At 53.2% G+C, this 18,210-nt stretch overlaps 1 long non-coding RNA gene across 3 annotated transcripts; it reads right to left on the bottom strand.

The window, feature by feature from the left end:
- Window positions 1–3,225: 3,225 nt before the first annotated feature.
- On the bottom strand, window positions 3,226–14,637 carry LOC147370219 (uncharacterized). 3 transcript variants are annotated; one of them, XR_015165122.1, is made up of 4 exons: window positions 13,969–14,637; window positions 7,868–8,231; window positions 4,733–4,820; window positions 3,237–4,613 (listed from the first exon to the last, which is right to left on the bottom strand). It is a non-coding gene; the product is annotated as an uncharacterized LOC147370219 (long non-coding RNA). The 3 variants fall into 3 exon arrangements; XR_015165121.1 differs by having other exon boundaries at window positions 3,226–4,820; XR_015165123.1 differs by lacking the exon at window positions 7,868–8,231 and having other exon boundaries at window positions 3,269–4,613.
- Between the last annotated feature and the right edge of the window lie 3,573 nt (window positions 14,638–18,210).

Raw genomic sequence — 18,210 nt, forward strand, 5'->3', positions numbered from 1 at the left:
TATCGAGAAGCCCGTGAAGCAACGAAGACCCAGCAGCACAGCCAAAAATAAACAAACGAGTACAATTATTTTTGAAAAATGACAGGAACTGCGCTTCCTCTACTGGACATGCTGGTCATGGTGACATAGTGTTTGAGGAACCTTCTAGTCCCCACGTGTGCCTGTGTCCGGGGCCGCCCAGCTCAGCCCAGCCCAGCCCTGCCCTGCAGGACACTCTGTTCTGGGTGGGCTGCCCAGCTCTTGATGAGTCAGAGCCTCAAGCCGCCAGCCTGTATGTCCCCCTCCTGGTCCCTCTCGCCGCTGCCTGCCAGGCCCGGCTCGGAAGACTCTGAAGGCTCTTGGTGCATTCCTGATGCAGGAAATGGATCAGCAGCTGGAGTTCGAGGCTCAGCCCAGCCTCGAGGCCCAGAGGTGGGAAGTGGGGGCCGGGTGGTGAGAGGTCAGGGCTGCGCAGTGAAGCCGAGGAGCCACTGGGCTGGGGGACAGAGCTGCCTGTGTCCTTGGCCTGCCAGGAGGTGCCGCCCCTCGGAGGCTGGAGGACAGGGTGCAGATCAGGGTGGCATTTCCCTGTTCCAAAAGTGGAGAGGGTGGGGACAGTGGGGTGGCAAGAACCACAGGGAGGTTACGACCCACTAACACTAGCCACAGGGAGTTACCTAGTCACAGGCAGGCCAGTGACAAGGAGTCACAGCCATCTGGGCACGCCTAGGAGTGGGTGTGGGTGGAGAGCTCTTGAGCCATACTTAGGTATATCCAGCATCATCTACCCCAGACTCCCTATTTAGCCATGAAATTTAAAGACACTTGCTTTTTGGAAGAAAAGCAATGACAAACCTAGAGAGCGTATTAAAGAGCAGAGACATTACTTTGCCAACAAAGGTCCATCTCATCAAGGCTATGGTTTTTCCAGTGGTCTTATATGGATGTGAGAGTTGGACTATAAAGAAAGCTGAGCACCGAAGAATTGATGCTTTTGAACTGTGGCATTGGGGAAGACTCTTGAGAGTCCCTTGGACTGCAAGGAGATCCAACCAGTCAATCCTAAAGGAAATCAGTCCTGAATATTCACTGGAAGGACTGATGCTGAAGCTCCAATATTTTGGCCACCTGATGCAAAGGGCTGACTCATTAGAAAAGACCCTGATGCTGGGAAAGATTGAGAGCAGGAGGAGAAGGGGGTGACAGAGGATGAGATGGTTGGATGGCATCACCGACTCAATGGACAGGAGTTTGAGCAAAGTCTGGGAAGCCTGGCATGCTGCAGTTCATGGCTTCTAAGAGTCAGGCACAACTGAGTGACTGAACCGCAATAATTCTGCTTTTGAAAAGGGTAAGCTGAGGTCTCCCGAGAGAAAAGTCTTTTCTGGACTCACACAGCAGTGGTTTCAGGGGTCCAGTCCAGGCTGCCATACATTGGGTCTGGTCCCTCAGTGACCTTGTGTCGTGTAAATTGTCTTCCTTTTTACCAGCCCATCCATTCAAGGCTCTAAGCAGGGGTTGGTAGGGTGGGAAGGAGGGTGTGAACTCTGACCAGGGAGTTCCTTGTCTCCCAGCACTCTGAAAAGTGAAAGTGAACACGGAAGTCGCTCAGTCGTGTCCGACTCTTTGCGACCCCATGGACTACAGAGTCCATGGAATTCTCCAGGCCAGAATACTGGAGTGGGTAGCCATTCCCTTCTCCAGGGGATCTTCCCAACCCAGGGACTGAACCCAGGTCTTATGCATTGCAGATGGATTCTTTACCAGCTGAGCCACCAGGGAAGCCCAAGAACACTGGAGTGGGTAGCCTATCCTTTCTCCAGTGGATCTTCCTGACCCAGGAATCGACCCGGGGTCCCCTGCATTGCAGGCAGATTCTTTACCAGGTGAGCTACCAGGGAAGCACTGTGGGCATGTACTCAATTCTTTAAAAAGAAACAATACATGTATTTATTTAGCTGCACCGGGTCTCAGTTGCGGCTCTGGGATCTTTAGTTGCAACGTGCAGAATTTCCAGCTGTGGCACGTGAACTCTTAGTTGTGGCGTGTGAGGTCTAGTTCCCTGACCAGGGATCGAACCCAGGCCTCTTGCGTTGGGAGCACAGAGTCTTAGCTGCTGGACCACCAGGGATGTCCCACTTACTCAGCTCTAACAGCAACCCGATGATGGACGCATGTGCTCTCACCCCATTTTACAGACGCACACTGAGGCTGAGCTCAGTCACCCAGGTGCAGGGCGTGTGCGGCGCGAGGCGGGAGCTGGGGGCAGGCAGGACCAGAGCACAGATGGCTATTGCTGTTCAGTTGCTCAGTTGTGTCCGACTTTTTGCGACCCCATGGACTGCAGCATGCCAGTCCATCTCCCGGACTTTCCTCAAACTCATGTCCATTGAGTCGGTGATGCCACCCAACCATCTCATCCTCCGTCGCCCCCTTCTCTTCCTGCCCTCAATCTTTCACCGCATCTGGGTCTTTTCCAATAAGTTGACTCTTCCCATCAGGTGGCCAAAGTATTGGAGCTGCAGCTCCAGCATCAGTCCTTCCAATGAATATTCAGGACTGATTTCTTTTAGGATTGACTGGTTTGATTTCCTTGCAGTTCAAGGGATTCTCAAGAGTCTTCTCCAACACCACAGTTCGAGAATATCAATTCTTTGGTGCTCAGCTTTCTTTGTAGTCCAACTCTCACATCCATACATGACTACTGGAAAGACCATAGTTATGACTATATGGGCCTTTGTTGGCAAAGTGATGTCTTTGCTTTTTAATACACTGTCTAGTTTTGTCACAGCTTTCCTCATTTCCAGGCTTATATCTATAAATTCAAAAAAGAGAAATAAAACCTACCTTGAACCATGTCCCACTTTAACTGTAAGTAATATTCACCTATGGATATCATGAGCTAATTCAGCCTTAGCAAATTTAAAGCAAAATTTTACTTTTATGTTCAGTAATTATTTATAAAAATGTATCACATAAGACATTTTTATTAAGCATTTTGGTATTGATAACTCAACCCAAAAGTAAGTTGTTTTTTTTTAAGGCCATAGAGTTTTGGAGTGAAAGGAAATTAATTTCAATTTATATAAGGATTTTTTGTTAGAAAAAAAATAATGATTGGATAACTGTAAATTACTCTAAGCATGCAAATACCTTCTATTAAATTAGGATAACATTCTGGAGGGAGTAGGATGAAAATATAAAGTCACAGAGGAAAAGAAACAACACTATATATTTGATTGTCAAAGAGCTTGTCACAAATTTTTAAGTGGATGATAAGTGGGTATCAAAGAGTTATGGAATTTAGAGTCCATGGTTTATATTTGAGTGATGCAACAATTTAATTTAATTTAATTTAATTTATTTTTTTTAATAGCCAGCTTTGCACATGCCAGAACCATTGTCGATGACGAGGGCGGCAATTTCTTCTTCCATGGCGATCGATGGAGGAGACGGGCCGCGGGGTGCGGAAGAGCGAGCAAAGAAGCGCGGGAGGACACGGAACGCGAGCCGGCTGCGGCGAGTGAGCAACAATTTAATTTTAAAATGTCAATATTGTCAACACTTTGGAAGTTACATTATTTGTAAATTGAGGACTAGAAAATTGAGAGTCAAGTTTACAAAGGAGGACGTTGAAGGGGGGTGTCCCTCCTCCAAATTTTTTAAGGCTTTATATGAGCAAAAAGAAAAAAAAAAAAATTAAATCACGACTCAAAGGAAAACTCTTCAAAAGTCGACCACAGAAGGATGAACTTATTTTCTTGAAATCTCTTCAGTCCAGACTGTAATCCACGTTTCATAGGTCTCTGTTTTAAAGCACCCGGATAAGAGACTTCCCTGGTGGCCCAGTGGCTAAGAGTCTGTGCTCCCAATGCAGGGGACCCAGGTTTGATCCCTGATCGGGGAACTGAACCCCACACGCGGCAACTGAGTTCTCATGCAGACAACTAAAAATCTGAATACCTTAACTTAGACCCGGAGCAGCCAAATAAAAAAAAAGTCGGGGCGGTGGGGGCAGATGACGCCTGCTGGTGGGAGACAGTCCGCTGAGAACACGTTTGCTAAGCACACTGGGAGGCTGAAGTCAGCCTGCTCTGGACAGGCCTGGCTCTCCGGCAGCGCCGATGGACCAGGGGCCAGCTGTTGGCCTTTGGGCAGGCAGGCCAGTCGCCAGCAGGAGCTAAGGACGGCAGCCAGGCCAGGTGCTGCTCCTGAGATGGGCAGAGCTCCTGGAGGCCCCCAGCCCTCCTGGGCAGAGCTGGAGGCTGGTGTGGCTCATCTGGGAAAGAATCTGCCTGCAATTCGGGAGATCTGGGTTTGATCCCTGGGTTTGGGAAGATCCCCTGGAGAAGGGAAGGGCTACCCACTCCAGTATTCTGGCCTGGAGAATTCCATGGACTGTACAGTCCTTGGGGTTGAAAAGAGTCGGACACGACTGAGTGACTTTCACTTTCCCAACTCTCACTGCGATGGGGGGGTGAAATGTCAATTTTCCCAAAGGGCAGATGAGCAGATGCTGCGAAGATCACCAGGAAGGACGCACGGACCCCAGGCTTCTGTCTCTGCACCCACAGCCACCGGCTTCCTCTGAACCAGGTGCTGGGCGGGGTGGGTGTACCGAATCCTCCCGCAGCCTGTAAGTGAGGAGTGATTGGAGACCCAGACAGCTCAGCTCCAGGGACACTGTGTATCAGGTGCCAGCGTGAACCCACACATGTCCTGGACTCCGAAGGGTCTTTTCTCCTCTACTTACAACTCTGTGATCTTCAAGTGAGGCATTAAGCCTCTCTGCCTCGGTTTCCTCATCAGCAAAATGGTCCAGGCTAGGGCAACGTCTCTGCCTAGGACGTGAAAGGGAAAAAGTGAGGTGAAAGTGTTAGTTACTCAGTCGTGTCTGACTCTGTGATCCCATGAACTGTAGCCCGCCAGTCTCCTCTGTCCATGGGGATTCTCCAGGTAAGAATGCTGGAGTGCGCTGCCATTCCCTTCTCCAGGGGGATCTCCCTGACCCAGGGATCAATCCCAGGTCTCCTGCATTGCAGTCAGATGCGTTACCAACTGAGCCACCAGGGAAACCCAAGGAAGGACTCTGCTAAATCAGAAAAGCTTGAGCTGAGACTTCCCTGATGGTCCAGTGGCTAAGACTCTGCACTCCCAGTGCAGGGGCCCTGGGCCTGATCCCTGGCTGGGGAGCTGGATCCCACGTGTTCGTACGCCACGACCGAAGATCTGCATTGCCATAGGTAAAGACCCTGCATTCAACTAAGACCCGGCACAGCCAGGTAAACAAATGCAAAGTCTGTGCCTAAATTTAGAAGGCTGAAACCTCAGTTTTGAAGTGTCAGATAATACAGCATAGGAGGACAGACCAGCCTTGTTTCTGTGGCTTTTCTACTCGGCTCTGCTGGGAGCGAATTCTGGCATTTTCCACGTCCGGGGCATCCCCAGGTGCCTCTTGGAGCCTGAGCAACCTTTCCTCCCAATCCCAAATCCCGTAGCAGCTGCACCAGGGCTGGCAGCCATTTGGACGATTCCCAGGCGTCCTCTTTGGGAAATTTACGGTGAGTGGGCAGGAACTGCGTTCCTACAACCTGGAGGATGAGGCCTGTCCCAGAGACGTGAGAGTGTGTGTGTGGTGGAGCCCAAGTCCAGAGGCCTGGGTCACTGACAAAACCAGTCGCTGTGTCATCTCGGGCAGATGCCTTAACCTTTCAGAGCCTCAGCCCTTCACTCAGCTGTACTCAAGTTTGGGCCCTGGGGACGCAGGCGTGAGTCACACAGGCCCTCCCCTGCAGGTCCTCCCAGTCTCACGGGAGAGGCCGCCAAGGACACAGACAGTGACAGGCAGTGGGTTCCTGCCTCCTGAGAGGCAGCGTGCCTGGACACCAGGAGGACTTCTTGGAGGAGGTGAGTTTGGGGCACCATTTTCCTCTTCTGTTAATTGAGAAGGCTAAAATAACTACCATTTTTAAAATTCGAGAATTCTAAAATTTCAAACTCTTGTACCATAAACGTCATACGTGGACTTCCCTGGTGGCCCAGTGGTAAACAGCCCACCCGACGGTGCAGGTGGTATGGGTTCGGTCCCTGATCAGGGAAGATCCCACATGCCTCGGGGCAACTAAGCCTGAGCACCACAGCCAGTGAGCCTGTGCAACCTAGGGCCTGTGGTCCCCAGCAAGAGAAGGCACTGTAGTGAGAAGCCTGAGCACCACACCTGCAGAGCAGCCCCTGCTTGCTGCAGCCTGAGAAAGCCTGAGCACAGCAATGAAAACCCAGTGCAGCAAAAACAAACAGAAAACATAACGCAAGCTCCCGATGAAAACTTTCCAGAGAACAGAAAGGTATTGGGTGCAAAGCCTCCTTCCCTGCTCATTCTAGAAGGAAGTACGTGGCGTCCACAGTTTCTTGTGTAGCCATCCAGAAATGCTCTATGTGCGTGGAAACCTGTGTGGGCAAAACATTAAAAGCCCAAAGGGCTCAGTGGTAAAGAGTCCGCTTGCCGATTCAGGAGACGCAAGAGATGCGGGTTTGATCCACGGGACAGGAAGATCTTCTGGAGAAGGACATGGCAACCCACTCCAGTATTCCTGCCTGGGAAATTCCATGGACAGAGGAGCCTGGAGGGCGATAGTCCCTGGGGTCGCAGAGTCAGACATGACTGAGTGGACGGGCACAAATGATAACAACAGCTGCCACTTGTTTCGTGCATTCCTCAGGTCCAGGCTCAATGACGGTGCTTGCTTACTCTTATCAATGAACATCTCTCAGACATATTCCCTCATCCATAACCAGCTCTTCAAGATATTGCAGAAGGATGGGACTCCAGGCTTCACACTATGGGGGTGTGGGTTGATCTCTGGTCAGGGGTCAGGGAACTGAGACGGTGCATGCAGAGTGGTGTAGCCAAAAAAAAAAAAAAAAAGAACATTTTTCGTGACCTTTTCCAGAATTGTCTGAATCCCACTGAAACCTTCCTATGGTTGAGTTACTGTTACCTCGATTTTCAGAGGGGGAACCTATGCCCAGCAAAGCACAGTGAGGATCTGAGTTCTCACGGCGACCAGAGGCAACTCCACGTCCTGACTAACCATGTGGGACTCTATGGGCAGTGAGAGGCCACCCTGTCCTCAAGTCCTGGTTTCTGGACAAGAGCAGGGTTAGAGACAACCCTGGCAGATAGGAGTCGAGTATCCAGAGTCCTGGCTTCACCGGAACGTGCAGGCCAGAGGGCCAGCCCGTCCTCCACCCTCCTGGCTCTGGGACCACCCGTGCTGGCCGAGCTCTTGGAGTCCAGGCCGGTGGCCCTCGCTCCAGCCCACCCAGGTGCCCACACAGGGTGAAGCTCCGTCCCCAAATGCGTCACTCTGCACCTGTTACCCCGTGACTCTGCTTCTAGAAGTCGGGGTCAGGGTGATGGGTGTAAATCTTGATAAACCAAGGGCTCTGTGGTGTGGACTAAAAGTGGGTCCCACAGGAGAATCGTCTTGGCTGCTTTGATCTGGGACTACAGTCCATGGGGTTGCAAAGAGTCAGACACGACTGAGCGACTAACACACACACACACAAGGCATAAGCTACACAGTATATTGTGCAACACAAGGAATGTAGGCAGTGTTTCATAATAACTATAAACGCAGTACACGTTTGAAAATTGTGAGTCACTACATCACACACCTGAGACTTACATAATATTCTACAGCAACTGTATCTCAATTAAAAAAATTTTTAACGTATCTACTGTGTGGGTTCTGGAAAGATAAAATGAGTTATGGATGTGAAGTTATTGCCTGGCATGCCGCGACAGTGCACCACAGCGCCTGCTGGGTGTTTGCTGTACAACCTGACATTGATTGAGCGCTTACTGTGTACTCTTCTAAGCACTTACCTATTTTCAGTCATTTATGGAGATGCTTTTCGTTCATTCGTTAATTCCTCCAGCAAACTTATGGGGTAGATCTCTCTGATCAAGTCCACTTTACAAAACAGTGCGCCCAGAGAGGTCAGCTGCCTGTGGCAGAGGGATCTGAAGCCAGCCGCCCTGATCCTGAAGCTGGCGCTGGCCTGCGCTGGTGGGGGGAGTGTGCGCAGCTGTCTGTTGTGACTTCCAGGTAGTCACCTCCTGGCTGGAGACTGTGGGGGCACTTCCACTTTCTCGTTTCCCATGGACTTTCTCTGTTCCACATCTCTGATGGTGCCTGATTTGTTTGTTTTTGCCATGAGCAGGTGGCAATTTTGTGATCGGGAAGAAGCTGTAATGATTTTAGATGATAGCGTGTTATATGTTATGTGAGAAGAGCTGAACACAAAATTCCAGGTACAGCGTGATCCCCACTATGTTGAAAATTGTACAGGAAATGCCCACGGTGCTGACTGTCCACATATTCATGTGGTTTGTCACTAGACGGCCGGATCAAGCGGTTACATGATTTTTTGGATGCGTTTGGTGTCTTTCTAGCTTTTCCAACTTAAGTTTGACATCAAACAAGTGTCCCTCCTTTTTTTTAACGCGTGTGTGTCTGCTCAGTCGTGTCTGACTGTGACCCTATGGACTGCAGCCTGCTGGGCTCCTCGGTCCTTGGAATTCTCCAGGCGAGAACGCTGGAGTCAGTTGCCATTTCCTTCTCCAGGGGACCTTCCCCACCCAGAGATTGAACCTGATTCGCCTGTGTCTCCTGTCTCGTAGGTGGACTGTTTACTATTGAGCCACCACGGAAACCCTTCTTTGGAAAATATTTATTTTTATGGATTTAGTTGGGCATGCCAGGTCTTCGTTCTGGCACTCGGGATCTTCGAGCTCCGTCGCAGCATGTGGGATCTTTAGCTGTGGCATGTGGGATCTAGTTCCCTGATCACGGATGGATCTCAGGCCCCCTGCATTGGGAACGCAGAGCCTCTGCTGCTCACGGCACCACCAGGGAAGTCCCCAGTGTATCGCTCTTATATTCAGAGAGAAAGTGATTCTAAAAGCAAAGGACAGAAGTTCTCAGCTGGGACCCATGGGTGTTTCTGCTTTGGACCTGTGCAGCCAGGTGGGTTTGACCGGCTGACAGGCCAGGGAACTCCTGGGGCAGCCGTCAGATCAGGCATCCCGCACCGAGCAGCGTGCCCAGGGCTTGCCAGCCTGACTGCCATTTGTCACCTCCTCCCCTCCCCCCGCCCACCCCAGGGCTCCCAGCACAGCCCCCAGAGGAGGGGCACCTCGGCCCTGGGCTGTCCCTGTGCTGCCCACTGTCCAGCCGCCTTCCTTTGCTTCCACTCCGCCTCCCACCTGGAGTCCCCCTCCCGCTGGGGCGCACTTCCCAGATCCTCACCATCCTCAGGCACAATCAGCAGGGCCCCGTGGAGTCTCGGTGCCCGAGGTGAAGCATCTGCCTGCCATGCAGGAGACACCAGAGACGCGGGTTCCATCCCTGGGTGGGGACGACCCCCTGGAGAAGGGAATGGCACCCCACTCCGGTACTCTTGCCTGGAGAACCGCACGGATGGAAGAGCCTGGTGGGCCACAGTCCATGGGGTCGCGGAGTCGGACACAGCTGAGCACACCCACTTCTGCGGAGCGGTAAACGGGGCCGCGCACCTCTGAAAGTGCGTGTCCTGGCTGGGGTGGACAGGGCCGTCTGCTGCCCTCGGGTGGTCCTCCCCACCTGTCTGGGGGGCAGGGCTGCCCTCATCCCACCCGTGTTCCTGGTGCTGGAACAGGGCCTGGCTCAGAAGAGGTGATCCGTACAAGCTGAACGCATGGTATCCCCTCCTTCTTACTCTAGAATGCAGACGACTGAGGCCCAGAGAGGTTAAGCAACTTGCCTAGAGCCACACAGCCAGCAGGATGCTGGACCATGGAGGCCGGATTGTCAGCTTTGACCCCAGTGCTCCAGGCCCCATGCCAGCCCTCCCTGCTCTGGGTTCTGATTCCAGGCTGAGCTGGTCCTCGGTGGTGAGCAAAGGGCTTGGTGAAGGAGCCGGGCAGCAGTACGTGGACTTGGCCCCGGATGGCCTGTTTCCACCCCAGTTCTGCCAAACCAGCAGGGTGACTTTGAGCAAGCTTCCTTACCTCTCTGTGCCCCCAGTTCCCGCATCTATAAAATGGGCTTCACTGGTTTGTTGTTAAGTCGCTAAGTTGTGTCTGACTCTTTTGTGACCCCAGGGACTACAGGGACTGTAGCCCACCAGGCTCCTCCGTCCATGGGGTTTCCCAGGCAAGAATACTAGAATGGGTTGCAATTCACTTCTCCAGGGATCTCCCTGACCCAAGGATTGAACCCAGGTCTCCTACATTGCAGGGAAGCCCTGGGGGGTCACTTTAAATCAGGACATGTGAGGCATGGGGATTCCAGACTCGTGTGGGTCAGGCAGAGAGAGGGGGCTCTGGAGATGTCCAGTGAGGGGGCCCAGTGGTCACTTCAAGATGGGAGGAGGCCTGGCTGCCACCACACAGCCCAAATCCAACAGCCTCTGCTGTGATGGGTCAGGGTGCCCTGTTCCTTCCAGCAGCTCAGCTGACCCCTCAGAAGCTCAATTGCCTTGAATCAGCGAACACCAGACTTATGCTAGACCAGGCAGGGTTGGAGTACTCCTCACGGCAGTCGTGTAAGGACACTGATAGCCCTGTGCCCGTTTTACAGGTCTCCCTGGTGGCCTCGCCTCTTGTGTCTCCCACTTTGGCAGGCAGATTCTTTACCACTGGTGCCGCTGAGAAGCCGAGATGCAGGCTCGATCCCTGGGTTGGGAAGGTCCTCTGGAGCGAAAAATGGCAGATTCAGTATTCTTGCCTGGAAAATTCTATGGACAGAGGAGCCTGGCGGGGTCACAAAAGAGTCGGACACGACTGGGCTGCATGTGCACCTACCTGCCTGATGGTGCGAGCAGTAAAGAACCCGCCTGCCAATGCAGGAGACACAAGCAACACTGGTTCGATCACTGGGCTGGGAAGATCCCTCGACAATTCATGGGATCATAAAAGAGTTGGACAGGACTGAGGGATTAGCACTCTCACTTCACTTTTTCTCTTTCACTTTTTCCCTCTCCTAGGAGAAAGCCTCCCTGAAAGGGCGAAAGAAAGCCTTCCCAGGGTTGGGGAGGGACCTCGTTGTAGCCAGGATGGTCAGAGAGGGGGCTATCCCATAATGACCGTCCAGCAGGGGCTGAGTGGCCAGACTGATTAGGTCTTGGGGGCAGTCCAGAAGTTTCCTGAGGGCGGTGCTGTTCCCGCAGGGTCCTGCCAGCTGGGTGGGGAGTCTGACAAGAGAGACCAGGATGGGAGACTTCTCAGCTGCGGAAGGAGCCGGTGTGCGCCCCGGCGAGGAGGGCAGAGGACCGCGGCTCTGACCCCTGGGCCACCTCTGCTCTGGCAGGACACCCAGGGCTGGCCTGACCCAGCCCTGTCGGCGGCTGCCAGGAAAACAGGTCAGAGCGGGTCGGACCCTGGCGGCTTCACACGCGAGCGAGCTCGGCTGGGACAAACGCAGCCCGAGCGGGAGGAGGGGGCGGGCCGGGCAGGGAGGGTGGGCCCAGGCTGCCGGCCGCTCCCGCCTCTCTGGGGCGGTCACTCCCTCCCTGCTGTCCAGCCCACCCAGGGAGCCGTGGCTGGCCGGCCGGCCGGCCCAGGAGCGGCGGAAAGGGCGCCGGCAGCGTGGGTGGGAGCCGGTTCCCACGCTGGAAGCCGGCCCAGCCTCGCGGGGGGCTGGGTCCGCCCCCTCCCACGGCGGGACCCGGCGAGCGCGCAGCCCCTCGGGTCCGCAGCGCTCTGCAGTGGGCTTGCAGGGAGGCAGCTCGTCTACAAGCTGGGGAGCGTGGCTGCGGCTGCTCCTCCACTACAAGGAGGCGACTCCCGTCACTGGGAGGTCAGCCGCAGCTGGATTCCAGGTCCCTGCGTCTCCTGAGAAGCTGTGCATCTGCACGGATTTCTTCTTTAACCCTGAGTCTCCCCTCTGTCTCTGAACACCTCCCGGGGCGGGGGCGGGGTCTGGGGTGCGTCCCTAGGCTCTGCTGGTGGGGGGCGGGGTGGCCGGCCTCCAGGAAAGGTCAAGGTAATCCCAGGAGGGCAGGGCCCCCCGCTGGGGCCGCTCCCAGCCCAGGCCACTGTCCAGGCCTCCTGACGCCACCCCTCCCGCCCCCACCCATCTGCAGCGCGCTCATAACCGGCCACCCCTGCGTGAACCCTCCCTGTTTACGTTCACCTAAAAGAGCTGTCGTCACTTCTTACACAAACAGCACCGTTGAGCTGCTGCAGGGGGCAGGCCCCCTTGCTGCCTCCGCAAGGCCACGGGCCAGGGGACACAGACAGACAGCGGGAGCCGGTGCCCTCCGCCAGAAGGAAGGCCGGAGGGGTGGGGGCTGGGGGAAGGGTCAGGCAAGGTGTTTAGAAAGCAGCAGCCTTGGGCTGGGCCTTGGAGGGTCCCATGCCCAGGGCTTCTTCCCCTGGGACCATTTCTTTAGTCCAGGTTCCCTTACTGGCCCCCAGGGCCCAAGGCATGCCTGGGGGTTGGGACGGTCCAGTGAGTGTTCCCTGGTGGCTCAGATGGTAAAGCGTCTGTCTGCAATGCGGGAGACCTGAGTTCGATCCCTGGGTTGGAAAGATCTCCTGGAGGAGGAAATGGCAACCCACTCCAGTGTTCTTGCCTAGGGAATCCCACTCGGAGGACCCTGGTGGGCTGCAGTCCATGGGGTGGTAGAGAGTTGGACACGGCTGAGCGACTTCACTTTCACTTTCTAGTGAGTGCTCAGGGAAGGAGTGAGTGAATGAGAACGTTTCAGTGTCTTTATGTCAGACTCAAGACTTCTTCTCAGGGAGAGAACTCAGCTCGGGAGGTTACTTGGTCGAGCCTCTGAGGTGGTAACGCAAGTGTCAGGGGACGCTGGTGACTGGAGGGAGGACAGCCCCTCCCGGCTACCAGGCCTTCTCACCTGAGAGGCGAGTACGGCCCTCCGCCGCCCAGACAGCCACAGGCAGGGGAGTCCTGGCAGCCGGAGCTCTTACTGGGCCGTGTGGCCTCAGTCTTCCCATCCGTGAGATGGGTTGGGACCGCAGTGTTGCCCCCCCAGCGCTGGGTGTGGCTGCGAGCAGTCGGCAAGGCTCCGCTCCTGCAGATGGTTGGTCTGGGCTCTCTGGAGCCCCAGGCTCCGTGGGCAAGCTCGCGGGGGTGTCCAAAGCAGGCAGCTCCTCTCTGCATTCCTGCTCCCGGGGCACCCTGGTGCCAGCCATGCTGGGGCTGCTGGCACCCTCTGTAATTATCCCATCAGTCCCCAACCCGGTGCAGCCTGTCCACCTGAATGCACGCATTAAGGCCCCATAAAATTGATGCAGACAATCAGTGGGATCGGACGTGGGGAGAGATAGCTCCCCACAAAACAGGCACTGGGAGGGGAGGCTAGGCTCCCAGGCTTGTGGCTGCCGGAAAGCCCAGTGGGGCCTGAGCCAGCCCTTCCTTCCAGGGGGAGGTGAGTGAGAGAGGCAGAGACACAGAGACAGACAGAGGGCGGGGGAGAGAGAGATGGAAGCCTACAGACGGAGCTGGAGACAGAGACACGAGAACACAGAGCCCAAAGGGTGTGGGGAGAGGTGGGAGGGGAGGGGGGAAGCGGTCGATCTTGAGAGAGGCAGCCTGGACCGAGCCGCCTGGCCACCGAGGGCTGGGCGGCCCTGCAGAGCTGGCATAAGCCTGGGCTGCGGCTGGAGAGGGGAAGGGCCCCCTGCAGCCCGCCAGCAGGCCTGCCGATCCGTTCCCGGCCCTGGATGAGCTCTACACTCTCGCCCTCCCCACCGACTCCGCTTTGTGCACCCCCGGCAGTCACCCACTCACACTCACTCAGCATCACTCACGATTACACGTGTCCCCATGCTCAACTCAGCCTCGTGCACACAATGGCTGGCAGGACCCAGGGGCTCCCGGTCGGCCAGGGAGGTGAGACCAGACCGGGGACACCTCCATGCCTGGGACCCTGTCCCCTGCGGCTGCTGGGGCCACAGCCACCACACCCCTGGAGCACCTGGACCTTCAGCAGGATGGACGTTTCGCTGGAGCCGCTGCTTCAGAGTGGATTCTCTCCCCAACCCCTGCTGTTCTTTCCATACCGCAGACGGCAGCCAGGGCCCTGCCCCTCAGAGAGCCTCTACTCGGGGGTTTCCTTGTTGTGGGTCCACTGCCGGGTACAACGACTGCTCCCCGCTGGTCCCAGGGTGACATGCAGCTTCCGGTTCACACTGGACCCCAAGAATCCACTCCCGCCAGCATTGTGGACAGAGCGGGACTCAGGGGATCTGGGGAGGGGCAGGCAGAACGGCCTCCCAGGACAGCAGCACCGACATGCCCGAACCAGTACTGCCCAGCAGCCACGCTGAGGACATGCAGACGCGGACGGCCAACTTCCTTATCCATTCATCTGCCAATAGACATCTAGGCTGCTTCCATGTCCTAGCTATTGTAAACAGTGCTGCAGTGAACACTGGGGTGTATGTGTCTTTTTCAATTACGGTTTTCTCAGGGTATGTGCCCAGTAGTGGCATTGTTGGGTCATATGGTAGTTTCATTCCTAATTTGTAAAGGAATTTCCACACTGTGTTCCGTGGTGGCTATGTCAGTTCACATTCCCACCAACAGTGCAAGAGGGTCCCTTGTCTCCGCGCTCTCGCCAGCATTTCCTTGTCTCCGCGCTCTCTCCAGCATTTGTTGTTTTTAGGTTTTTTGATGATGGCCATTCTGACCAGTTCAAACAAACTTTTAAGGTACTTTTTTCCAAAATTATTTTGGAAACAGCAGTGTGCAGTTGACAACTCTTCTTTCTTATTATCTTCCCTTTTCTGAGGTTCAGTCACTCAGTCATGTACGACTCTTTTCGACCCCATGGACTGTAGCACGCCAGGCTTCCCTTTCAAATGAGTCAGTTCTTCGCATCAGGTGGCCAAAGTGTTGGAGTTTCAGCTTCAGCATCAGTCTGAGGTTAAATCCCTCCTATGTATAAATGCTTTTTTCTTTTGGGAAATGGGGGTGAATCTAGATGAAAGGTTTTTTTTGCTGTTTTGTTTTGGTTTTATTTTGACCTCACCACATGGCAAGGTGGCCTGCGGGATCTTAGTTCCCTGACTGGGGCCTGAACCTGTGTACCCTGCGGTGGGAGCACAGAGTGCTAATCACTGGACAGCCAGGGAAGTTCCTAGAGGAAAATCTGTAACAGAATGTCTTTGGTGGGGAGAAACGTGGTGAGAGCTCTAAATGGAGTCCCAAACCTTTTCTCCTCCCCTGACCTGGAAGCCGTGGGTCTGATGAGCCGGTAGGTCTTGCTGGGCTGAGACATCAGCTGTGGTGCACACCGGGTTTCATCAGGGTGGCCTGGATCTGCATCTGGGTGGAGAAGGCGACTCGGAGCCTGTGAGGAAACAGGCATTCTTTGCGTTCCTCCTCCCCACCCTGGGGGCGGCTCTGCACAGGGCAGGGGCTGGGAGGAGCATGGTGATCACAGCCACTGAGTAACCAAGATGTGGGGTCAGGGTGTGTGTCAAGCCTGCCGGTTTCACCTGTGTGCCCTGTTCCCTGCCTTGACTCAGAATAACAGGAAGAGACAGCTGTCAGTTGCAAGCTGTGGTCCCCAGATAAGTGTAGGTCCCAGGCATCTGGGCTCGGGGTGGATGGTGGGAAGGTGATGAGGAAAGGGCGTCACTGGGTGCTGGCCATTATGTGCACATGGAGTTTATTGTAACAATAATGCAATAAAGCACATCAACGTTTTTAAAACAGGAAAAAAGTCACCTCTAATCTCACCCCCAACAGGAGCACCCAGACTTGCATTTTGATGAACTTTCAATTTGCCTGAAAGAAAAACAAGATTTAAGACAATACCGTAGGGAGTTCCTTGGCAGTCCAGTGGTTAAGAACCTGCCTTGCAATACAGAGGACATGGGTTCGATCCCTGGTCTGAGAAGATTCCACGTGCCACAGGGCAACTAAACCCATGCACCACGGCTACCGAGCCTGCGCTCTAGCGCCCGTGAGCCGAAGCAAGAGGAGCCAGTGCGATGATAAGCCCTGGCGCTGAAACTGGAGAGCAGGCCCTGCTGGCCGCAATGGGAGAAAGCCCAGGAGCAGCAGTGAAGACCTAGCACAGCCAGAAAGAAATACAATTATTAGTTTTTAAAAGTTAAAAATTATAATAGCTGTACAGGCTGATGCTGTGTAACCATGACCATTATTTATTTTGAAACTTTTTTCATCAGCCCAAACACAAACTCTGACCCATCGGATAACAATTCCCCACTCCTCTCTGCCCCCACCCCACGTAACCTCTATTCTACTTTCCGTCTCTGTGATTTTCTCTATTACAGGTACTTCGTATAAGTAGGATCATGCAGTATTTATTCTTTTGTGTCTGGTTTGTTTCACATGGCATGATGTTTTCAAGATGCGTTCATGTTGTAGCATGTGTCACAGATCATTCCTTTTTATGCATAGATAATATTCCATCATACATACTTTCCCAATTTGGAACCAGTCCTGAATATTCATTGGAAGGACTGATGCTGAAGCTGAAACTCCAATACCTTGGCCACCTGATGTGAAGAATTGACTCGTTTGAAAAGACCCTGATGCTGGGAAAGATTGAAGGCAGGAGAAGGGAATGACAGAGGATGAGATGGTTGGATGGCATCACCGACTCAATGGACATGGGTTTGAGTAATGGTTTGGGAATTGGTGATGGCCTGGGAGGCCTGGCATGCTGCAGTCCATGGGGTCGCAAAGAGTCAGACACGACTGAGTGGCTGAACTGAACTGAATATTCCATCATATGGATAGATCATGTTTCATTACCTGCTCATCTGTGGTTGCACAGTTGGGCTGCTTCCATCTTTTGGACTGTTGTGAATAATGCTGAACACTGGTATACAAGTATCTGATTCTTGCTTTCAGTTCTCTGGGTACCTAGGAGTGCTGGGTCACCTGGCAATTCATGTCTCACCATCTGAGGAACTGCCAAACTGTTTTCCACAGCAGATGCATGATTGAGGACTATTTAAAAATTTTTATCTTCAATATTGTTAAGATGTCAATACTGAAAAAAAAAAGAATGTTGGACTTGCCTGGTGGTCCAGTGGTCAAGAATCCTCCTGCTGATGCAGGGCACGTGGGTTCCATCCCCTGTTCCGGGAAGACTCCACGTGCCGTGGGATAACTGAGGCTGTGTACCTAGAGCCTGTGCTCTGTAACAAGAGAAGCCACTGCAATGAGAAGCCCGTGTGTGGCAACTAGAGAGGAGCCCCCACTGGCCATGGCGGGAGAAAGCCTACATGCAGCAACAAAGACCCAGTGAGGGCAAAAATAACTAGCCAAGAAAATAAACATTTTAAGAAGTCAACGCTACCTAAAGTGATTCACAGATTCAATGGGATCCCCACAAAAATCCCAATGACATTTATTGTGGAAATAGAAAAAAATCCTAAAATTCATGCAGAATCTCAAGGGACCTTCAAGAGTGAAAACAATCTTGAAAGAAAACAAAGAAGTCTCACACTTTCTGATTTCAAAACTTTCATAAAGCTGCAGCTGTCAAAACAGCATGGTAACGGCTTGAAGACAGGCATGTGGACCCGTGGAAGAGGATACAGCGCCTGGAAATAAAGCCTCTCATACATGGGCAAAGATTTTCAATAAGTGTCAAGATCATTTAAAGGGGGAAGGACAGCCATTTTAACAAATCGTGTTGGGGAAACTGACTATTCACATACAAATGAATTAATTGGACCCTTACTAATACCATATACAAAATCTAACTAAAAATGGATCTCAACATAAGGCCTAAAAGTGTAAAACACTTCGAAGAAAACTTGGGAAAAGCTCTATGACATTGGATTTGGCAATTATTTCTTAGATATGACACCAAAAGCACAGGAGACAAAAAGAAAAAATAGATACACTGGACTTAATTAAGATTAAGAACTTTTATGCGTCAAAGAACACCATCAACAGAGGGAAAAACCCATGGAATGGCAGAAAATATTTGGAGAACATACGTCTAATAAGAGGTTGAGATCCAGACTGTGTAAAGAGCTCCTACAACTCAACAACCACAGGTCCCTAAACAACAAGATTTAAAAATAGACAAAGGGCCTGAATTGACATCGGTAGGTCTGATCTTCTGGTCCCACCTGGCTCTGTACACCCTGGATTGTCCAGTGATGGAGGTTTCCTCCAAGGAGGGAGAAGCTGGCAAGAAGCAGGCCTGAGCACACCTTGCCCCCTG

This window comes from Bos grunniens, chromosome 6, assembly GCF_055505025.1.
Source record: "Bos grunniens cultivar Pamir isolate PY7600 chromosome 6, Bosgru_T2T1.0, whole genome shotgun sequence".
Taxonomy (NCBI): domain Eukaryota; kingdom Metazoa; phylum Chordata; class Mammalia; order Artiodactyla; family Bovidae; genus Bos; species Bos grunniens.